The sequence below is a fragment of the Osmia lignaria genome, chromosome 7 (assembly GCF_051020975.1).
Source record: "Osmia lignaria lignaria isolate PbOS001 chromosome 7, iyOsmLign1, whole genome shotgun sequence".
NCBI classification, from domain to species: domain Eukaryota; kingdom Metazoa; phylum Arthropoda; class Insecta; order Hymenoptera; family Megachilidae; genus Osmia; species Osmia lignaria.
The window spans coordinates 9,403,534-9,428,612 of NC_135038.1; the positions used below are offsets into that span (position 1 = coordinate 9,403,534).

At 38.1% G+C, this 25,079-nt stretch overlaps 1 protein-coding gene across 6 annotated transcripts in view; it reads left to right on the plus strand.

Annotated features, from left to right (window-relative positions):
• LOC117604387 (tubulin monoglutamylase TTLL4) overlaps window positions 1-25,079 on the plus strand; it is a 119,504-nt gene that overhangs the window by 44,392 nt on the left and 50,033 nt on the right. The window contains exon 1 of one of the 6 annotated variants that reach the window (XM_034324372.2): window positions 20,417-21,545. The exons of 4 other annotated variants lie outside the window; for them this stretch is intronic. The gene's annotated coding sequence lies outside the window, so the exon portion shown is untranslated. Of the gene's footprint in view, window positions 1-20,416; window positions 21,546-25,079 lie in introns of those variants that run through there. One more of the 6 variants, XM_034324370.2, reaches the window with a different exon arrangement.

Here is a 25,079-nt window from a genome sequence, read left to right on the forward strand (position 1 = left end):
AATGTGGAAGCGCCAGAAGAAACTGTTTGATGGGTCTTTCTTGGATACTTTTCTTGGGTTGGAAGGGTCCTGTGGGCGGAGCGGTCTGCCGAGAAAAGGAGCAGGATGAAGCTTCGTGACCAGCGGGTCATGAGGAGCCTTCAAAGGGGCTGAAATCGAACACGTGCAACGGTGACTTGGGAGGACCAGGCACAGAGGGGGTTGACGATACAGGGGTACACCGGTCTTTCGAAGATCTTTGAGAAAGATAAAGAGATCTAGAGTGGACTGAGTAGCTATGGAAATATTTTATTTTTTATTCTTTATGGATATTCCTGTGTCTCAGGGTGGTAGAATTATTTTGAGATAAATTTGGGGTAGTTTTTGATAGAATATTTTTTTTAATGAGTATTTTTGTTTTGAACTGAGGAGGTTTTAAGATTAAATTTGGGGCAATTTTTGATAGAATATTTTTTTAAATGAATATTCTTAGTTTTAAGATAAAATTTGAGACAATTTTTGATACAATATTTTATTTACTGAATATTCTTGTGTTTTTTACTGAGGGGGTTTTAAAATGAAATTTAGAGTAGTTTCTGATAGAATATTTTTTAAAATGAGTACTCTTGTGTTTTGAACTAAGGACGTTTTAAAGTATGAGGTAGTTTCTTTGTATTTTCAATAATTTCTTCAGTGTATTTATTTCCGGAAGAACGTCGCTTTTTCCGCAACAAGTACTCGAATAATGATTTTTCTTCCCTTGGTGGTTCCTTTCCAACACAGTGAACCTATTAACGTTACTAGAAAACCGATTTTCCTCGAGTTAGTTCACCGTTAAAGACGGAACAACCCGGTGAAATGAACCGCTTCCTAGTTTTCTTCCATGCGGAAATTCTTGAAGAAAGAGGAAAATAAAAAGAGGAATTTCGAGGGGTAAACGGCGGAAACAGAATTACGCATCCTTGGAAATTATTGTGCAAACTGAAAGTGCTTGTTCACGAGCAGCAGAAAAAGGCCTGCTCGGGTAATCTTGAAACGGAAGTGGATGATTGAGTGTCTTGGGCCGTGTATTACTATCATCCTTTTAATGTATTTTGATGCTGAAAACAAATATGTTTAATTCACAAGCACTTACATAAAAAATTTCACCTTTCTTTTCTAAAAATATCATAATTATCAGGGATGCACAGAAAGACACGTAATTAAAAGAAAAAAGAAGATTGACTCTGTTTTTCTAATAACACTCTGGGAACTTCTTCAGCTCCTTCTAATAACACGGAAGATCTCTGCTGGAAAGAAATTCTTGGTGTGAGATAAAAGGAACACTATCGTGGACTTTGGAGAAATCTACGATAGTCATTAGCCCGTTTCAAATGTAAGAGTGTTTCTCGATAGGCCATGTGCCTTTTTTTGTCTTCCCTATGGGGATTTGTAGCGTCCATGGGGCACTTGTTGCGCCGTTAGATACACGTGTTCTAATGGATGGGGTCTTTGAAAGGTATGTAGGTAGGGAAAGAAAAGACAAAAGTAAACCTGAACAGTTCTTCTAAAATGAAAAATTAAATTTTCCGTGTATTAAAATTTATTCAAAAAACATTTATGATCTTTGTAAAATTTAGAAATATAAAATTTGGAAAATGAAAATAATTTGAAGTACAGAATTAAATTAAAATTGTGATTCTCTCCATGGTCCGTCATCCGAGACCCTATTACCCTATTCGTTAATTTTAATTTGAAAATTTTCAACTTGTACTTTTAAAAATCTCATTTTAAAAATAATCTACTATCATGCCACGTCGACTTCTGATTTTCACAAAAGCGAAAGTAGCGATTGAAAACGTGCCTTTAGTCCAACATTGAACGCGGTTCGACAAAAGTGGTGCAGCAAGTTGAATAGTGCGACTTAAGAATAAAAGAAGCCAGTAGAACGGGGGAGTAAAAGAGGAATAAGAAAAGGAGAACGAGGCTCGAAATCGGCGTATCGGTCGATTTGAAAGACAGAAACGCCGAGGAAACGACCGGCTTAACGCGGCGTAACGGTGGTCCCATTGCTGAAGACTCGCTGGCCGACTACCTTTCCTCTTCAGGATCCTGCTGATGGCTGGCTGGATGTATACCGCGGAAATCGGCGTGACGCGATCGTCTTTTCGAATCCTCTTCTCGGCCGCGTTACACTCGCTCGAACGCCTCGATTCCGCGTACAATGCTTAGATATAAATCCTTGAAGCGATCTCGGCCTCGCTACCGCGACGAATCGAGGGTGTGCAGCTGCCACTGTCGTCTTAGCAGCGCGGAAAACAGCCGCGAAAATTCTGCGGCGACACCGTGTCTACTCGGCGTAGAGAATTGTTTCGATCTAGAACCGAGACTGAATAATCTTCTTATTCGATCTCGAGTTCATGCTTGTTCGAAGCTGATCGAAGAGCAGCGGGCCGAATTGAGAGGCTGCTTCGAACGATATCGTGCCTTGTTACATCGTCACGGTTCGGTTAAATGGGACTGGAGTTACCGTAAAATGGGCTGAATGTAAAGGAAACTTGAAATAAAAATAAATCAATTAATTAGAAATTATTCTGGGTTCGACGGATGTCGGTGTCGAGCATTCATTGTATGTTGCAATCAGTAACCAGTCAGGTTTTATTAAGAGTATCAAAGGGGCATTTATATAGTCTTTTTTGCAAGATTTTAAGCTTTAAATTGATATATCATAAGTGCCATTTTGTGATACTTTTCTGTCATGAAATCATCCCAGAGTTCTTAGGTTTCGAAATTGGATATAGTACAGCAGCACTGTTCGTTGCAATTCACAACCAGTCAGTTTATATTAGGAATATTCACACTCACTTCTTCTAGAAGCTTTAAGCTTGAAATTGATGTGCCATAAGTGCCATTTTGAGATATTTTTCTGTCATGAAATTGTATTGGATTTTCTAGAGTTCAAAAATCCATTATTTCTAAAGCCTTCTATGAATATTTTATTCAGCCATTTTCAGTTATGCAAAATGCAACAACTTAATATTTACAAAATGGTGGATAGAAATTCAACGCCTAAGAGCAGCTAATCCAAAGCTTTAGCACACGTTTTGCCAAATTCGAAGAAAGAACGCGACGAGAAACTCGGTCACGCGTGGGATGCATCTTAACCCCCTTAAAGACGATCTCTCACTCCGGTTCTCGATCCTTTTGGGTGGATCGGAGATCAAGGGCCGATTATAACCTTCAGGATCGTTTCTGAGCCCCGAGGGCAGAATGGCTATTTGGAAAACACGAGTTCTAGCCAGGCAATCTTCACGCGCCACCGGAGAAATTTAACGATACGATTTCGAAAGATTTACCCCTGGTAAATTCTAACGCTGAGGTGTGGACTTTGACGCACGGCTGGCCACGTGACAATAAAATTCTTTCATACGTGCCAACGGAGGTAAAAAAAACATCAACAAATTCGTACAATAGACGAAGGAATGGAAAGAGATTCAAGGATGAGCTTGAGATTCTAGTTCAGGGTGTTCGTACAGCTGGGTCTTATTTAGTCCGCTCTGATTCGGTAATCTAACAATTTCTGCTTTGAGCAGACTTCGATGGAAGGTAGTAAAGGATTATAGATTAAATAGGAAGCTGAATTTTATTCATTTGAATTTTGGAGACTTTTTATCCCAGAAAAATATAAATGCTTTTCTGAACTCTCAAACGACGGACCATGGAGAGAACCCTAATATATTAAACTCTTTTGTTTGAAATTTGTACATTTAACTGTAGGTTAATTTAATGATTCATTTCGGTTATTTAATTTTATATTTCATATCATTTTTATTTTCATTAAAATGAATACAGAAATGATAAATAATAGAATATGTAATTGCTTTATGTATATCGAAGACATAAGTACACGTACACGCCATAGAAATGATCCATGGTATTCATCGAACGCTTTCAGAAGAAACGCAATATCTGCTGAAGGATATAGGGGGTTGTTGAAGAAGATCGAACACCTGCACCCTCTCGTCGGACATAGTTAGCCCCGATCCCGCATACGATCCCTTTTCTCGGTTGCCAGGGCCAGGTCTCCGCCCACAAGTCCGTGGGGCCCCCATAGAAATCGTGCAGCGGTCCCAATTTACGGGTTCCCTATTCCCTTTTTTTTTCTTCGTCTCTTCCTTCGGCGTTCTCCGTTCACCTTACCCGATGCCAGATCTCCTCCCGCAACGCGGAAAGGACGAGGTTACCGTTCGAAACTAATTTGACTGGTTCCAGGACCACCGTCCACCGGAAGTAGTTTTTCGAACTTTCAGGGGTCGATCTCGAGCAGGTCTTGGCCGATGCCAATTAGCGATCCTACGCTGTTAAATGACGTGACTGAGCGATCCTGTTCGTGACTTTTTTATTTAGCCGCCATGTGGGTGTTCGCTCGATCATTTTCTGTCACTTGTCTCGGTAATTGGTTCTATAATGATTTTTTTAAAGTGCTAGTTAATTTTCTACTTATCATGATTTAATTGGGTGGACTGATTTTGAAATTGCACTAATTAAATTATTTTCTTCTTTTTAAATTTGTTTATAATCTTCTTCCCAAAATTATCTGTAGTCTTCTTTTTATATTCGTTCATAGCTTCATTTTCAAAATTATTTATAGTCTTCTTTTTAAATTTTTCTATAGTCTTCTTCCCAAACAATTCTTCTTCAACTCTTCTATGTTCTTCCAAGTACTTACTTCAACCCTCGTACTTTCATGGTCCTCTGTAACCACTAAACGTAACACGTGGTTCTTCTCGCACTCCGTCAAGAGTGAAATGCATTTTCCTCCCGGTGAAGAAAAAAGAAGAAACGGTCGACTGACGTTATCCAGGTTAGCCAGGGCGCACTTAAAGTGGCGGGTTCACGCTTCTATTGATTTCGGCGCTCGACACTTCCCATCTAAATAAGTGGGACTCTAGAGAAGCAGAGCAGAATCTGCTTTCACTATCTTCGCCCGAGTGAAACATCGTGTTCCTCTTCGACGGGGAGACTTTAACGCCTGCGGACTTTTATGGGCGAGATCACCTTGGTGGCTGAAGGGCGGCCTGTTTTCAAAGGGCCACGGCTTTATTCCCTTCGCAGACGTCTTATAATGATACTTGATCACTCTTGATACTCTTCGACACGAACACTTCTGTCATCCTTCGAAGATGATGTTAAACAGACACATTTAACCCTTTGGGAATTGTCTGTTTTGAAATGAAAACTTTTTGGAATTTTTATTTTATTTCAAGATGATATAAAATAAAAATTGTCATCCTATGCAAATAATTGAACCTTTGAAGATATTAAACAGACAGATTTAACCCCTTAGGAATTGTCTGTTTTCTTCAAACATAAATGATGACGAAGAGAATGAAAATTTTTTGGAATTTTTATTTTATTTCAAGATGATATAAAATAAAAATTGTCACCTTATGCAAATAATTGAACCTTTGAAGATGATATTAAACAGACAGATTTAACCCCTTAGGAATTGTCTGTTTTCTTCAAACATAAATGGTGACGAAGAGAATGAAAAATTTTTGGAATTTTTATTTTATTTCAAGATGATATAAAATAAAAATTGTCACCCTATGCAAATAATTGAACCTTTGAAGATGATATTAAACAGACAGATTTAACCCCTTAGGAATTGTCTGTTTTCTTCAAACATAAATCGTGATGAAGAGAATGAAAAATTTTTGGAATTTTTATTTTATTTCAAGATGATATAAAATAAAAATTGTCACCCTGAGCAAATAATTGAACCTTCCAAGCATAAGTAGAAGCTTCAGTAGAAACTTCTTTTGATACTCTTGGCCTTTTTACGAGGACACTTTTATTAACGCCTGGAGTTTCTCCAGTGGGTAGATCGAGGTGTGGCAACAAGGAGACGGTGAAGGGCGGCTTGTTTTCGGCCGTGAAAAGGGCCAAGCTTGCTTTCGATGCTCCAGGGCAACAAGCAGCCCATATTTCGACGAGAATTATCGCGGTTGATCGAGTTCAGAGGCGTTGGAAATGACACCGCCGCTATTGCTATCCCCGAGCAGTCTGGTTTTAACCATCGGGATCGTTTCAAGATTACACCCCATCCAGGCGTGAATTTCTAAGAAAAATTCCATACTGGAGTGTTTTTCCAGTACGAAATTCTGAACTATGAAATACAGAAATTTAAAATCGATTCGAGGAGCTGTGGTGTCAGGAAGTAATCTAAAGGCTGTGACATAACGAGCTACTTTCGGACCACCTGTGTTCACTCAGGTATCCACCATGGGTCGCCATCAAAAAGACGTCCACGTCGATGAAAATATTTAACAACAACGAGGGGTGTCACGCGGTGTTCCTTGGAAAAGTCTTTCCAACTGCGAATTTTACCAGCTTCACGCTGTTCCATGGCCAAAGTTTGCCCAATCTGCTCCTTTCGCAGTCTCCGATTCGTAAACTTGTTATGTATTATTTAGAACGAGTCGTGTTTACGACCTTATTGTGATTTTTGAGAACGGTTTTCTGGAAGCAGATGCTCCTCGCTACAAAGCTTCACAAATTATTGTGCTGACGTTGAAATTTTGATTCTAGAAAATTATAAACAGAGAAAAAAGGAAGGAAGCTGGGTGCCTCAGTGTCGAAACGTCGGTGGATGGACCCGCGATATCGCGTGATCGGATATTTACCGTTGACAATCGAGCCCACGTCATTGAATAACCGACAGCGAATTTTTCAAAATTCTAAACTATGCAAAATATAAATTTCCAAACAAATCATCGCCTTCACTTTAACTCGACAATTTATGACGTCAGTAAGACAGTCATCCAGCATTAGTTCACCTTTCCGTGGTTTCAATGAAATCCTTAAATCCCATAGAAAGTATGAACGCGTTAACATTGTACTCGCCAGCCACCATCCAGCCTATGGCGAACAATAAGCAGCAGCAAATATTTTCATCCCCATGGACGTCTCTGTGAAACTGACCAGCTCGAGGCACGCAAAAATAGTCAATGAAAAGGAGACAGGCCAAAATGGGCCGACTGGGTTACTTCACGCACGATCGGTGCCATTCATGCTCGGATCGAAAGTGACCAATCCGTGTGTCCATGACGAGCCTCCTTTCTTATGCTCGTGTTTTCTTGAAGCGAGAGCAGATGACTCGTTCAGCAGACTCGATTTCATTGTCCGTTTTCTTCCATTTCCTTACATGCTGCGCTGTGTGTCAGCCAGTTTGTACGCTGCTCTGTGGGGGCGATTGCTTGTATCGAGGGTTTCTGTCCCCTTAGATTTGTGCCTCTGACGTTTATGTAGGCTGGGTTCTAAAAAGAACGTAAAAGTTTGGAAAATTCATTGCAAATTTAAAATTAGGGGTTGTTAATAGAAATACTGATTTCTATAATTTTGTTTAATTTAGGAGATGAGTCATTTTTGCTTTGAATAATTGAGCTGTTCAAATTCCTTTAATGTGAAATAGGGAAAATGGTAGTATTTCATTAAAAAGGTGTTAATATCTGTGGGATAATTAGCTTCCTATAATTAAAGTTGTGAAATCTGGAATCCTGAGATGCCTACTTCCTAACGAGGCGTCGGAATAACGGCTGTCCCGGGGTATCGACGAATATCCAATTCGGCTAATTGGTTTTTAAGGAAGCGTAACATTTCTCGAGCAGCTGGAGCTCTGATTACGAACAGCCAAGGAATTTCGTTTAATTACCGAATAATGAGATTTATGGCCCTTTTGTAAACATCGAAGAGTGGTCATTAGTGACCATGGTTCAATGAGTAAACTGCATGATTACAAGTACTCTGCTTTATCACCTTAGAAATTATACATAAAAATATCCTACCCCCTTTTGAAACCATGTAATCAATCAAAGTCATCGGAGTGTTAATTACACCCAGCTGCCACCAAATTGAGCCAATTTAGAATCTCGGATATTTATCTCGTTAATCGATGTTTAACGGGGCAAGGGGATGAATGCACGGATTTCTGGAAGAACCCACCCCCATAAATTCCGTGGAACGACAAAGGAGGGCGGAGGGTCGACAGAATCGACTGCACGTTTATGTACAGGAGGAGAAGACGGGTCGGGAATACTACGGGTAACCATAACAACCACCATGGGCTGCCACAATGGGGAGCACGCAGCACTGTTGGCCCATCGGCTCAATGGATTTTCCGCGAGGTCGAGCAAACACAAGCAAACATAGGGGCGTCTCGAGGCTTGGAAGACGAACCCTCATTTCCTTCGACTGCTTCTCTTCGAGGAGTCACTCATTGTCCCCGGCATTGACAACTATTTCGCTCGCGAACATGTGTACGAATGGGAATCCATTTAAACTGGTGACGGGATAAAGGGCCGCAGGGACAAATGGCCAGTTAACCCATAGGCTCATTCTTCGATCTGTCTTTGATGCCGATACCATAAGAAATCGATGCCATAAAGAAGCTTCCTTCTAGTTCATTAGAACTTATTCAAGATTGCCTAACCTTCGATAAAATTATATCTACATTAACGAACCTTGGAAATTAAAAAACACGCCATAAGGATTCATTGGTAGCCTATAACGTGATGGTGGCATCAGGCGATCTGCCTCGAGTCATTTGTCGTTGCTTAAGTCGCGGAGGACAATAGAAACTCGGACAAGCGTCGAGAAACGTGAAACCGGATGCTGGGATTACAGATTTCTGAGAGATCTCGAGGAGGACACCGCGAAACAGACAACCGAGGGGGCGGAGAAAAAAGAGTCGCGTCTCGCATTGTGCAACGTTTCCTGTCCACCGATACCGTGTCAAAAATGAGAAACGAAAGGCAACCGAGTTGGAAGATTAGTAGAAAAAATTATAGTAATCCGAGTGGTCGGTCGAAATGGTCGCGTCTGCTTAGGCCACACTATCATCCTTCTTTTCATTTTTTTTCTTCTCCTCGACCTCTTCCGTTCCGTGCGACAGAGTCTCGCAGGTGTGACCGCGTATAATATTACCGAGATGAGAGAGAAAAAAAAGAGCCAGGGCCCTTTTGGATAGGTGTAACAGCGGTAGCCGGGCTAATGCGTGAATCTACGGTGTTTTTAGGGCAGATTAGAAAGACTAGGATCTGGGTTGGCGTAACAGGTGGATCCATCATGGTGGGTGCATTGATTCTTTTTTTATCGCCTCTAAGGTTTGAACGGGTAGTAATGGATTTCCTGGGAGCCCACTTTTTTGGGAAATAAAGCAGTATATAAAGGATGTAGCGTGGAGAGATCGAAATCGAATACGTGGACAGGAAGATTAACCCTTACCCTTGGATCAATCGTGACTTAAATTATTAAGTTGAAGTTAAATTTATCATTTTTAGACAAAAGTGTTTCGTATATTTAGAAAATGAAGATAATATGAAATACGAGGTTAAATTAAAATGGGGACTCTCTCCATGGTCCGCCACCCAAAAGTTAATTGTTCTGTTTAATATCAGGGAGAATTTGTTGGATTTTTTTGTCAATTATGTGTTAACCTTTATAGGAAACGAAAAGTTATTATTTAGTTTAAATTATTTTATTTGATATTTGTCCAATACATGAAAATTTAGTTGAAGCGGTATTTCTAGGGTGACTTAAAGAGGGTTGAGATTTGGTAGGTTGACCGAGAAGGGGTTGCAAATTTCCCATTACGGGCTTCCCCATGGAATCGTTGTCAGCGTTGCATGGTACACGCGGTTTGAAATTCGAACGCAATCGGCCCGCCCGTAAATTCATCTGGAATATCCAGTTTCATCGTTAAAAACTTAAATTGGAAGAAACCTTTCCGTTCTCAAATTGCGATAGGCAGGTAAATATCACGTTACAGGAGTTATTAATCAGACGAAACCTCACGTTGTAACCCCGTGAAACTCAACTCGCGATTTATTGCATCGAATCCCTGTCCATGGTGTTTTTGATCGTGAAACAAACTGCAAACCTACCCTTATCGATACTGAGTTCGATGATCGTCAATTTGTAGTGATTTTTAAAAAGAATGAAATTCCTAAAAATAATTCTTTAATTTTTCAAGTGAATCAAGTTCCTAAAAATAATTTTTTAATTTTAAAAATGAATCAAATTCCTATAAATAATTTTTCAATTTTTAAAAATGAAATGAAATTCCTCCCCTAAAAGAATGCACCTGCAATTGAGTCTTAAACACAATAATGTTAAAGGAAGGTTGACCCAGAGGCAAAAAAGAGGGATGATACGATTTAATCTGAAGATTTTTGGCTGCGACGATAGTTATGGTATACCATGGAAGTTCGCTTTTTTTTGGACATTTTTTTTCATCCTATTTTCATTTTTCCCACGACGTCACGTGTACGGCTGCACGTGGTCAGTCGCTTTTTTATGGACACTTGAGGCTTCTTCCTAAAGGTTTTTTCATCATCCACATAGCTGGAAGAGATTATCTATTAATAGAAGCGAGCGTGCTCTCGTTTTATGGATCTTCTTCCCTTTTTTTTGAATTTGGTACACTGGCTAAAGATACACCAAAATCTCAACACGAGTCACTGGGTCAAAAACACTTATGTGTTTTCTTTATTTTTTGTAGCTGCTTTCAAGTATCTTCTTCCTAATTTCAGGATTCATTTCCTTTATCAGATAAGTGGCTAATTGATGATTTAATTTATGGAATTAAATTTCTTTAATAAAAATTGCAGCAACCCTAATTTACCGGTAATAATATTACACGATCATCAAGTATTATATGAATTAGGGTTGGAACCTTATTAAAGAAATTGATGAAGTATTTACTTTAGGCAATCCAATCAGGTGATTTGATTTAAAACATAATCATCTAAAATTGGTGTGATGATTACTGATTGTTTCCCCGATAAAATGTTACGAATTTTCAAATGCAATTACATTGGAATATAATATATCAAGTAAGGTTTAACGCAATAATAACACCAGTCGAGGTACCGTAATAAAACGCAATTACTTGCGTCAGATACTCATCAGTTTTTTTGTAATAATCTTACGAGACCAATAACAAGGAAGCACGAAATACTTCAAGGAAAAAAAAGAAAGAAAAACAGGTGGATCGTGTTTGATACTTCACTTGATTGGATCGGGGTTATGCCAAGGTTTCCTTTCTCATTCTTCCTGTTTACCCTTGCTCATTCAGAAACCTCTTGTTCCAAGAATCATACAGGGTGTTATTTAGAATTAAAAAGAAAAAAGAAAAAATTTGACACAAGGTTGATTGATCAATATTTAACATTTTTATCATTTTTGCAAATTGTCTTTCAGGAAAGTATTTGTAAAATAAACATTATTCAATTAAAATAATCATTTTTAAATAAAAAATGAAATAACTCGAAGGAAAAAAAGTGCAACTGCAGAAAAATGCATTTCGCCAAATGCATATAAATCCAATTGCATAACCCATTTTATACAATGTTATAAAAACTTTTTATCAGTGCAACACTAATAGTATTTAAATATTTCCCTCCTTCTTTATTTTACAAATTATTCAATTACATTATATTTCAAGCACCCTTCATTACGACCCCCTTAGACAACGTATCGGGTCGATTTTTCTAAAAACCTTTTACCGAAAACGAGAAGATTTGTATGGGGTCGTTAGGGGGTCGCAAGTGTCCGACGGATAGTATATTTGTCAAGGGCTGGGAGGAAAGGGCGACAAAGGGAGAGAGTAACGAAGTGCAGTTTCAACTTTCGACCACGTGTGTCTCGCATTACGGACATGGGGAACTTTTTTCCCCCCCACCATGAAATTTTGCTCACATGCCTGAACACTGGCGTCGAGAGTGTGCCCGCTTCTTTCTGGCCAATTATCGTCGGCCTCGAGTGACCACTTCCGGTCCTCGTCACCGCGTCTCCTCGAACCGTGTGACTACTTCAACGTCGAAACACGATCGCCCAACTCCCTTATTTTTTGCCATTTTTCGGGGATTCTGCGCTTCCTGTTTACTGGCACCGTGAAAATTACACGGAACGTTCAATCCTGCCGGAAATTACACGATCGATCAACCTTTCTGTCTGTCGTGACGTGTGCGGGATAAAAAGGGTTGCTTTTTTGCAGAAGATTGAGGAAAAATAAAAAATACATTGCCTTAGGCTTTTCGACCTTAAAATTTATTTTATATTGAAATCGTGCATTTAGTTTAAAATTCTGAAGAATTGTTCCAACCCCAGAATAATTTGAAAAATTTTTGAAAATTTTTCTTCTTTCGTTTACGTCACTGACAACATGCCACCCTGTCTGTTATTGACACATGTGTTCTGTCTTCAACACATTCATCGAATATCTGTCGCAAGGTGGTAGGTTTGTAGTCCGTATATTTAGAACAGTCGTTGAAAACATTTGGGGCGAGAAACTTGAACGAAAGATCGTGTTTCCAGTCAGCTTTTCGTCATTGTCGCCTGATAGAAACTGAGGAGGGTGCGCGTCGTCTGAAGCTACCATAATTAATGGGAGTGTTAGATGGGTGATGATGGATGCTCCTGCTTCAGACATCTTCTCCTTGCAGGGGGTTTTCTCCTTTAATTTTAATAAAGAATTATAAAATCCATCAATTTTTACAAGCATCGTAGTCAGTAAATTTTACAGGGGGTCAGCGCTAAGGGTAGAAAATTCAATTTATTGTCAATAATCAATTTCAGAAATTTTAAAAATTAAAAATTTTTAAGCATTAATTTATTTCTGTAAAAATTCTCCAATTAGTACCATTAAGTATTCCTCCTTGTTATGATGGACATTCTGGTCTTCCAAATTTCATAATTTATTTTTTAAGATTCCTTCCACGTTTAACGAATATTAATGACCAAGGTAATTATATTTTCGATTATCTTTGTGTCCTGAAATTTTCTCCACCCCAGCTATAATTTATTACATCTTTTTTCGCGAAACCCTTTAAAAAGGACGTCTTCATAAGTTCATTATCTTGAAGATTCATCCGTGTCGTTTGAAAGGAACCAGGTACAGTCGCTAATGAAGAGGACGTTTTTGTTCGAATTAAAAACATATTATTTATATCTCGTAAAGCTGCTTGATTGATGGAATTCAGTTTAATTTTTTTCTTCTTTTATTATTTTTGTAAATACCACCTGTCAGAGTCTGTTGTATATTAATAGGCGTTTCGTGAATGGTCTGAAGATGATTTGCAAGCGAAGTCGAATATTGTAGGTTCTGGAACAGTGGCAGAAAGTTCCAATCACTTTGGGGATTTATTACCAGGGGCGTAACCACAGGGTGCATTCTTCCTGTACCCATCAGCTTATTAGGCGTTGCTCGAGGATTTTATATAACGTGTTAAATACACGATGCATATACGGAATAAAAAATACTGTAATCTTCGGGAGATCCGTTTATGTGTTATTCCATTTTAATGAAAACCATGTGAGAATTTATGGGGGCATAAAATTGAATATTAACGAGGGGAAATTTTTATTTATTATGGAATATTGAAATTTAATTTCTCAGTTGTTTCTTCAAGACTTCTGAAGTATGCTAATGAAGGATGGTATATCGGTCACCAAATTGCTTACATCTTTAATGGTAGGGTTCGATATGTTCGCATCAACAGGGATATTATTTTCACCAATTTTCAAGGAAAAATCAGGATTTCTTCTCGATATTGAATATTTCTAAGATTTATGGTTCAAACGTGAACGAGGCACTTCCAAAATTTTACCTTTTCACCAAAATTAATTTTATTATATGAACATTATTTGATGCACATTAAAAAATTTTATTATATAAAATAAAAGAAGTCTATAAATCATTGAAATAATTAATTATAGTTGCTTCTATATTGGCATCTGTGGGGTGCAAAGATTTAATCCACCCCTCAGAAAAATTCAAAGTCCAATCACTCAGTAATTAATTATTTTATCGACCTCGTCAAAAATTAACATCTATGACTCAACGAAACCCCAGTCCCTTCTCAAAAACCATCTTACCTTGAAGTAGTGCTCGAAACACCAAAACGTAAAGATAACCGACACATTCCTCAAAAGTGGCTCTCGAGGAGTCTGGGTGTGCGAAGTTACAAATATTTCTATCGTTCAGCCGCTTTGTACAATAGCGGGTGGGCTAACAATAGGCCCTTAGACTCGTAAGTTCAGTGGCCCTTCATAGTCGTAATTTCTTCCTAGAAGATACCCGGAACACTCGACGGAACCCTTCTGTCGAAGATTTCTTCGTGATTGTGCTACGCCTATGGCCCATTATCCACTTAGTATAGGTTTCCACGAGCCCTCCGTAGATGGGTGCGTCCTATTCCTCTCCTTCTTCATTTTCTACGGGCTTTTTTCCTTCGGTTAAGATTTACGATTCCTCGTGCACGTGTTCACAAAAGAATCAGGACTGTATGGCTCGCCTCAAAAAGCGGCGTTCCGCTGCAACCGGCACCATCGATTCTTCCCCATTTTTTTTTTCTTCTTCGTCTTCTTTCTTTCTTTCTTTCCCTTAGAATTGTCCCTACGAATAGGTGGGAGGGTGACTGTAAGGAGAGCCCAGCCCTTGGTCGAGACGATTGTCACGAAACGCAAGAAAAATCGTTACCTAAGTGGCGAGGGATCTCTTTGATCGGGCTAAACGTTTCTCTTCCACTGGACAGTATCTTTCGACATTAAGTGCCTTCGTATATCGCCGAGCGTTTGGAAAATTCGATGGGAGGACCCGATGGTTGCTTATGGGGAAATTTTGGGAGAATTGATAGGTGGATGGTAATTGGAATTTTGGAAGGATTCTTATTTATTTATTTATTGTGATACTTTTATGTCATAAATTTTATTTTTGTTGAAAGTGGTAGGTGGTTGATGTAATTGGTAATTAATTCATTTGAATTAAGAATATTAATAAAGCGCTTATGTAGGTATTTTTAGCAAATTTTAAGCTTTAAAATGATGTACCATAATTGCAATTTTTAGATATTTTGATGTCATCAATTTATTTTCAATTGTATATTTGTGGTTTGGTTGAAGAGGTGTCAATGTCATAAAATTCTTTGGACACTGAAGACAAGGGGGGTGTTTTTTTTTAAATTTCTTTTTGATATTTATTATTTCTTATTCTTTTTTTAATTTTAAATTTTGATTAATCAGAGAGTTTCTGATGACTCTCATTTGTATCTTATGAATGACAATATTTCACACCTTTCAAATTTCCCTTGTGCAAATAAAAGTGTGTTTCCTTTAGAAAAATGAATGCTTGAAATATTCCAAAGATTATTTATTTGAATAAAGGTGAAATTGTCAGAGAGATTGAATCTTTCTCGACTTTCGATGCCTTTCAAGCTGGCTGATTCTCATGAAAGAAGACGAAGTTTGACGTTCACTGTGACTTAATATGTCTATTATCAAAGGCAATAAGCCATGCGACCACCTGGCCGTTCCTTCCTCGGATCCTTCTTTTATTTCGAAGAATATTTCCATCCTCCTGAACAGGAATAAACATCTCGACGCGAATTTTCGTCCGTTCGGCTTGATCCTTTATGAACGTGCACGATCCACTCGGAATGGAAAGTCTTTAAGTTCGTTTTGCCGGGCTTAAACGGCGTCAAATAATACAATAATTGTCCCTTTTAAGAGTCGAAGAGGTACATTTTTAAGAAATTTGTCTAACCGGTGATATTGTAGTCGAGAAACGGCTTGTTGAGGCCCGAGTCAGTTTTGTCCTGGATTCAGGACATCCCAGTGGCGCGGCAATCTTGAATCCTGGCTAAATTTTTCAAAAAATCAGTTTTCCATAGAAAAATCATTTTTATTAATTAATTTTTAAAATTTCTATTAATTTTTTTCTATAGATATTAATTGTAAAATAATCAGACCAGTTATAAGCAAAATTTATTGAATAATATTTGAAATTAGAAAAATAGTTTTAATAATATTAAACAGTTTAGAAATAAAACCTTTTTATATAAAAGTTTGATTAAGAAGAATTCATGATTCGTATATTAATTTAAAAAAATCGCAAATGATGCAAATATTTCTGGTTGCTTTACGCCAGTGTATGGAAGCTTTTACAATAGAGATCCTCAGGGTAGACCGCCTTTTGTGAAGAATAAGTCGGAATAACTCGAAAATCACTCCATAATGCTGGATTCCCAACAATAGAAGGCCCTTTAGGAACTTCGTGACTGACTGAAGGGATGTCCAAATGTATTCATCTCCCTGGCGAAAATAACACCAGTGTTGGAGGATCGAGAGGTTCCTTATATCTACTTCCTCCTTTTCATTTTTGCAAAGAAAAACTTATGGCTCCTTGGACTTATTTTGATTACTTTTATTAGGCTCATTGAAATAATTACAATTTAAAAAAGAATCAGATTTAGGTAATGCCTCAGGGCTTGAAAGATGAATGGTACTTAATTAGTTGTCGATTTAATGATTTAATGATTAATTAAAATTTAGACTTCTATGCTATATAATTGTGATTTTTCGCAGTAAATAGAATCATTTAATAAAATTTGAAAATCTTTAAGAAAATCTGAAAGACCATTGGTATTTTTGAGCCAAATTGTGATGCCCTTGAAAGGAGGAAAAAGTGTGTCTAGGATCGGATATCTAATCCCCGCGTGGAAGAGCTTGGCCGCAGCGTTGAAAAGCCTCCCCCACCCTGATGAAGCGGCATCAAATATTTGACAATATTTTCAAAAGTTTCGAAAACGTAACCCAACACTGCACCACTCTTGGCCGAGATTAGGGTCGGCCCAATGGAATTCTTTTATGCGGTGTAAAAATCCGTCTGATAGAGGCTCGTTTTCTGTTCGGCTGCCACGGCTGATCGTATCACGTTCCGTTTCCTGAGGGACGCGCAACAGGTTAGATCTGCGACTTGATCAGCACGATAATCTAAATGGAAAATTGTATTGAATCAGCAGCAACATAATGAAAGTTTTTCAGGTAGTTGGCTACCCGTATAATGATAGTTAATGCTCGTAATTCGAAACGTGCCAGCTATTTTTTTCGATCCTCTTTGAAAATGTACCTTTCATCGTTCCTCTTTTGTTGCGCGTGTGTCTCTGTTTTCGCATTGAAAAATTGAAGATTAACTGTTTTTGAGAATTTTTATTACATCCTATCATTTGGTTTATTATATAACAAAAAATAGAGCCCTTCGAGTACCTCTAATAAAATTATTTTCTTCTTGAGAAATTTTCAAAATTAATGTTTTTATTAACATTAAAATTTCTGAAAATCCCCCATTTAAAAATATCAATTTTTATAAATAAATTAATTTCATTTATCTATAAAGAATGAAAATATTTAGATGCTCTGTTTTTCTTGATATTTTCTATACAACAAAATTGAGTGTCTTTAATTACCTTCGTGTGATTAAGTTTAATCGAAAACTTTACACCGTGGTAGGGGTAGTATAGTAACAGAGGTGAATGCTGTCATACAAGTTCTCCAGGAAAATAAGATTAATTTGCGAAATCCTGTCATTAATAAAGGTGTTCACGATTCATCGGTCGACATTCAGACCTTCAGACCACAAAGGGGAACAAGGTATCGCGGTATTAAATGACAAGACACGCAATCACGGTGGAGATCGAATAAACGGGAACAAAGAGGGAGACGGATGACAGAGAAAAATGAACAATGTACGATGCTTTCCAAATTGTAAAAAAAGAAATAATAATAAGATAATTCAAAAAATAAATTATACAGAAATTTGATTGAAAACAACAGATCTGTAGAAGCCATGAAATTAAAGTCATTTTCAAAAAATTTCCAGAAACATATTTGAATTTAATTAACAGAGACTGTCAGATGTTGCATGTTTCAAAATTGATTATTTTATAGAGTACAGGTAGGACCCATTTTTTTTTATATCTATATTTATGGAGTCCCTAAGGGTGAAGGGCATGGTCCTTCAAAAGGTCGCCATCTAGCGATGTAGGGCCAAACCATGCAGTTTAGGGAAGTAACAAGGGCAAATAATAGATGGTGCATTGGAACGTTGCAGAAATTGCATCGCAAGGATGCAATTCGTCATTAGGTATTCATTAAATGATTAATAGCAATCAACAGTAAAGATCAATATTTTTTTTTTAAATATTATTGTATTTAGTATTATTTCACCTTTTTATTACTTTTGGATAAATGTATTTAGAAAGGAATAGATAAAGAAATAGAACTTAAGTGTTTAGATATGTGCTACTTTTTATTGATCTCTACTACTGAAAATGGGAAAGCACTTGGTCATCAGCACACAATAATTTGTACTTCAGCAACAATTTTTACAATGTATTAATTAATATATTAATATGATTATTTATGTAATATAGAAAATTTATAACATATTTAAAAGGTGAAGTATAAATTATTACTCAGATTAAAGAATTATTCTTTAATTCAGAAGTGAAGTAAATAGAAATTTTCAGTAGATTTAAAAAAAAAACTTTGAACTTTATAAGAAACTTTATAACTATTATTAAATTGTTATATTTGCAATAGCTTCATTCTCTATACATACCTTTAAATTCTACTGTTTTAAATAAATCATTTGGAAGGGATATTAAGAATAAAAATAAAATTTCAAGTTCACACAGTTTATTTATCGAATATACTTATAAGAAACAGCAGTTTATAAACGCAAAGCGAAAGAAATTGGAGCATGCTGTCCAAAAAAACGAAAGGAGACAAAACGAAAACGCCATACAATCATTATAAAAGTGTGAGTAAATCTAAGAATAAAAGGTGTACAATAAAAAAAATCGAAGGAAACACAAAATTTCGAGATCAAACAAAGAAAAATTACAAAATTTTGCACACAAAATTCAACTTCCTCGGTCTATTGGCAGAACTCGATCGATTCTGCTTGGAAAATTATTCATTGTATCACAAGTTATCGCTCGAGCTGTGATTTAATCATTTTTATCCTAACTTACAATCAATCTTAAATCTTCTACATTTATCACAGTGTTTCTCTAGAAACTAATATTGCAATTTTTCCGGAAGACATTGATTGAGATCAATGATACATTACAATAATTTCCTCTGTTTAAAGCACTTATCACAGTTCCTTTACTACCTTAATTATCACAGTTTCCATGATTCATCACAATTTTCTACGCTTACATGATATACAATCTTTCTGTCGCGTATCACAGTTGTTCATATTATAGAATATGCACTGGGCGGCCTATGTCGTCGAACGAAGTTCGATGATATTAAATCTACGATATTCTGTCGTTAGACTTAAACCTAGTATCACAGCTTTTAAGTCAGTCCATCGTTACTCTCTAACTTAAAAGAATCTTAAAAGTATCATTGCAAACATCCTCTTAGATCTACGATTAATCTATCCGGATACTAATGCAATTAAAGCTCCGAACCAGGAGTTACGTGAACCTTAAGATCTTAACTTACGAGAAAGACATTGAAACTTAAAGCTACCTTAAACTCGGCGTACAAAGTGGAAGACGGTATTGATTTATCTAACGATCTCACGAAACGACGTCGTCTTCGATCAGGATCCATCACGATGTCAGTGTCTCATTTTCATCGCCAGTTCCCTCAGCTCGTTCTCCAGATTCTCGTTGTTCAAGTTCCTCAGTTCCTCCTCGTTCAATTGCAGTCGGCTGCCCTCCGTTCTGCCATTTCGACGAAACTTGGCGCAAAGTAGTCGAATGGCCCTCTTGATAGTTCGGCTGGTGATCAGCGTACTGTCAATTCGTCGATCAGTCATCGAACTGACGGTCACTCTGGAGATCTGTCTCTTCATGGTGGCGCCGAAGAAGTAGAAAAACCGGTCGCGATTCCTCACGTTTCTCTGCCGGACTGGTGGTTGTTTATCAAAGATCTTTCGCGTCAATGCGCCTTGGATCTTTGTGTATGTGTATAGGTTTTTGTATAGGCGGGTGGTACTTGTGTGTCGGTACTAACACCGGAATGAGAGAGAGGAGAACGGAAACGGAACACGTGCACGAGTCTGGTGGATTCGCTTGTATCGGTTGTGAAACGCACGTTTGAGTAGGTGTGATTGAATGTGAGCTAGGATGAGGAGTCTTCCTCTTATATAGCCGAAGGGCGGCGCATGCGCGGTGCCGAGGAGAGCCGAGGGTGGAGACAAGGTTCTTTCGTACAGGTACGTGCGTGGGTTCGTGTGCGCAGAAGGGCAGGTACTTTCCACCCCTTCGGTATTTGCCCACCCTGTGGAAAAAGGGCGAGCAACCGGCGGTTATGTAATTTGCATTTCACGTGTTGCCACTGGATTCCTTTGGCAAACTCTTTTGTTTTGTATTGTTACGTTTCCCCCATTGCGGGAAACGGGGTAAAATTATAATATGAAAAACATAGGAAATGATATTGAGATTATTCGTATTTGCAAGTATAAAATTTTAGAAGAATAAAATTCATTGATTCATTACGTATCAACGTATGCATTTTAAATATCCACCTAGTGGCGCGCTATTGTACTTACGACTCACCGCGCATGCGCGCGCAGCGATTAGCGAGGGAAAATTTAGTAACAATGGCGCATTATGTGAGGGAGGTTGTTATCGCGAGTGATTAATTCATATTTCAAGTATTGCATAAGTGTTCGGTGTTCCTTCAGAAAATCGTTTAATTTTCGTATCCCGAGAGCAATAAAACGTGCATGCAATAAAGATGTAAATTGAGAAAAGAACAAAAAGCGGGAACCAGGGAGAGAAGAATAAACGGGACTGACATTTGCGTTCAGCTCGAATTACGCGCGACTCGAAAGGAAAGGTGGATCGTAACGAAGACGAATTAAAGGAACAAAAAGTGTTCCAAGGAAAAGAAAATAAGAAGCTCAGGTACACACGAGAAGGATAAAGCGAGAGGAGAATGAACGATTAGCGAGGTGACGAACGAGAGCAAAAGAGAAAAGAAAGGTTAGCCGTGGCGTACGCGCAGCACGAGCTGCGCACGATACAACATAAAGACAAAAACCCGCGCGTATGAGAAGAAACAGGCTTAGTTAGCAGAAGAAAGTAAAGCGATGGAGAGAAAAAGGGAAATAAAAGGGGAAAAAAGATTACGGAACCCGTGTAGGGAGATAGAACGAGTCGGGTAACCTAAATGAGAAGGACGGATAATATCAAGAAAGAAGAGGGAAAGTAGGTGTTTTATCGTGGCATACGCGTTGCACGAGCTGCTCCTTGTGTAACAGACAAAGATGGAATGTCGAATTGAAAGAAGTCGACAGAATACAGGATAGTGAATGAAGAAAAGGACAGAAATCGTCGAGAGACCGAAGAAGGAAGAAGGGAAAATAGGTACTTGGTGGCGCACGCGCAGCACGAGCTGCGCACGGTACAGAGAAAAAGATGCAGACACGATAAAAGGAGGATGGAGAGCACACGAAAAGGCAAAAAGCTGTCGGAGGAAGCAGCATGAACGATGAAGGAGAAAAAGACACGTGGCGGGAGCAAGGTAGAGAAGACCGCTCGTTTCCGGCGTACGCGCAGCACGAGCTGCGCACGGTAGCACTTGGCGCATGCGCGGCACATGCCTGGACTCGGATCAGCGAAACGAGTGCGAGAGAAGCACGTAGCGTGGTTCGTGCTGAAGGAAGAAAGACACAGACGCCGACATCGAGAAGCAACAAAGGATGGAGAGCATCGTATGTGAAGGTGAGTGAAAGAGCTGAAATATCTCTAAGAAAGAAAAGAGACGAGCTGATAGTCGATATACTGGCACGTCTGTGCGTTGAAATGCGAAGGGAAAAGGATTATGTAGGTGGGACAAAGACACGTGTCGATTTGACAAAAGGGTGGGGATAGAAGGATAACTTGTTGCACAGAAGGTCGTATTGCCGCGAACTTAACCTTACATTCAACATGGTACGGAACATCAACCCCATTGTGATTTATTTACTTCTTCCAATTTCTTTTGCAAATCTTACATTTATCGTATTCCCAAATCAATAATCATTATTGCTCCTAAAAGTATCCAAAAATACTATGTACTCGTGTAAGGTATTTGAGGTTAAGTTCTTATATTTTAATTTGCATCAAAATAGTTAGCTGTCCATTCGAACGTGTAATTAAACAGTCATATCTAGATGCTTTCATTTTGAAATGTTGTAAGAAATTCGATTCCGTACATGACAGCTTCTGCGGGAGTAGGAAAAAGGAACTTGCTTGCATATAAATAAAACGCCTGAGGGCTGCTTGTATTAAATGCAAGTGGCGCGAGGAAACGCGTGAATAATGCTCTTATACACCGTATTACCAACGTCAGTCGATTTTACTTAAATCGAACTTCGAATTATAACCGGTAGCCAGAAGCTATTACCATGGTTCGATTAGATTCCCTATCGATGGAATGAGTGGTAAAATCGACTGATTGCGCGGATAATCCGGTCGAATAGCCCGGTTCGATATATCGATCATTAACGCCTCATCGACCTCGAACGTCCAACGCGCATGTGCATTTCTTTTCAACAAGTATTTTAATTTATCTGTTTGATAGGATTTCCTAACTATTTCCTTTTAGACAACTATTAAGTTTTCATGCTCCATTTAGAAATAAATTTTCTAACTTCCTTTTTAATTTATGGTAGCGTTAATTATAAAATGACATATTTTTTTAAATATTAATGAAGAAAATTATTACTCAGAAATTACCAATTTTTTAATTATATTTATCACGTATAAATAAACGCAAAATTTACTTATCAAAATGTTAAATTTCTATAATTTACATTATCTAACCATATTCTGGTTGTTAAATTATTTTATATTCATTGTGAATTATTCTAGGATTATTCAAGGTAATTTAGCTTCTGATTTACTGAACATCTTTTAAAGCTTCGTAATTAGTTGAAACATAAATGGGATCAAGTCCCAAGATAAATGGGATTAAGCTCGCGACTGAATCGTCGGAAAATATGCGTTCAATGCGAAACGCATCCGTATTTTACTCGCTTGAAATAGCGAGACATGTGAATATAAAGACTTGGAAGAAGGTATTCCGCTAATGGTCGAGTCTCCGCCAAGATGAATGGGACGCGAAGGGTGGTAAAGGGGTGCAGTGGGTCCCTGCAGTCGCAATATTTAGATTCCTGACCAACCGCACGCATCTGTCGGTCCTTCGATATTTCCCTTCCTTTTCCATTGCAATGTATGCATTTACGTAGAAATGCAAATGAATGCAGTTGCACATTTACCGTATATTCCTAGACTCTGATTATTGGTTAATCCCCAGAGTCAGAATGTATTAAGTCCACTTTTATGAAAAAATAACATTTTACATGTTTCTTCCCGATGGTAAAAATTATTTCATTCTAAATCATTTAGTTTAGAAATAATTAAAATAAGTTCATATCTTGTTAGAGCACCTGGTAGCTTGCAAAAAGTTTCAGGGCCAACAAATTTCAAGTCCAGTGTTAAGTTAAAATAATTTTGTACTCGATATCTTAAGTCAGTACACAATTTCAAAATGACAAACCTTTTGCACCTTTGATTATCTCTCATCTGAAATTTAAAAAGTGTGACTTAATGCACTCTGTCCAGTGTCCAGATATGAAATCATAATTTCTTCTTTTTCAAAAGATAAGTGATCTCTGATGGAGTTTAAAATTTCCAATGAAGTCGCACTAATAAATAACCAACTTGATTTCATCCCTGTACTTAATAAAAACGCTCCAATCAGCTAATTAGAGTATCGAATGCATTAGCATGGAGATTCGCTAAACTGGCGATCGAAACGCAGCCGCGTATCGTATATTTACATTTCACCCTGACGCATACGCATGGGGAGTAGGCGCGCGCGTGTAAAGCTATCTAGCCACCACTTAGCGCGTGTACACGCACGCACCAGCACAAGGTAACGCGCGGGTGCGTTTTTCGAGGGTGTGTTGATCGGCTTCGCTCGCTTGCCTGCCATCGGCCCCAACAGCGTGTGTATATCTCTTGTAGCTGGCAGCTGGAGGTTTCGCGCGTGAGAACTCGGTGGCTCCGAGGTTCCCTGGTTTCTCGTCGCCACCTGTCCTCGCGTTGCTCTCTCGAGGCGACCGCCAACCCTCTTTCCATCGTCCTCCTTTTCCTTCGGCTTCGTCCCTTCGCCTTCCACCTCCCTCGCCCGCTGCAACCCTTCGCGAAGGTAATCACGCCTCGTCAGGCCCGAGGGGCGGACACGGGAGAAAGTATCGGCATGTTTTGACGTTATGCTAATGCCACGTGTGTGTCGTTCCACGGAACAGAGGGAGCGGGATGAACACGCGGGATGAATGACGATGGCCATTTGCCAAGGACGATCGTGCGCTTTGGTCGGTATCGTTGTTTTTAGGGACTTCGATCGGAGATGGTTGTTGCGGGAGAGAATTCGTGGGTCGGATATTAGCTGGACAGAATTACTTAATCTTTTAAAAATATTTACAATGTGGTATCTGTAATATAATGTAATTAAATAATTTAAAAAAAAAGTAGAAAGAGATGGGGTACCGTTACTATGATGTGAATAATTTGCAAATTAATTATTTGTAGCCATAATAATAATCTAAAATTAATTTATTTATTTATTATCCCTATTAATTGAATTACAAAACAGTATCTTAAAAGATAATTAAATGTCAATGTTCCTGATAAACAATTAAGCTGCAATAACCGTTCACAAAATTTTATGATTAAAGACTCAGTTACATCGTTGTTAAACTGTAGAAAGTTGCGGAAAACTTAACCAGTTCATAGGCTATTAAAAAAATAAAGAGAATGTATCAATCAGGAGTAAATGAAATTGATACACTTTTTAAGAGTTGAATTGTACAAATTTCATGATAACGAGCGTGTAACTGATTCAATTATATTCTTGTTGAATCGTAAGAAGATTTATTAGGGATACGTAATTTGTAGTATGTTAAAAGAAAATGATTGAATGGGACCAATAAATTGATCTTAAAATTGATACATTTACGAGACGAGTGATATTGCTTTTAAGAAGTGGGTCATCAGAAGGGTAATAATATTATTTCAACAATTATCCTGAAATAAACGCATTGAATAAAAATTATTGGATAATAAATTGAACTTCTCCATGCATGTTCTGTAAACGTATTTTGTAATATACGTTACAAGGAAAAAGTTAATTTCATTTTATACGACTTTTTTATTCGCTTTCACTTGTAAAACAATCATAAAATCCAAAGTAAAATATTATACTTAGCG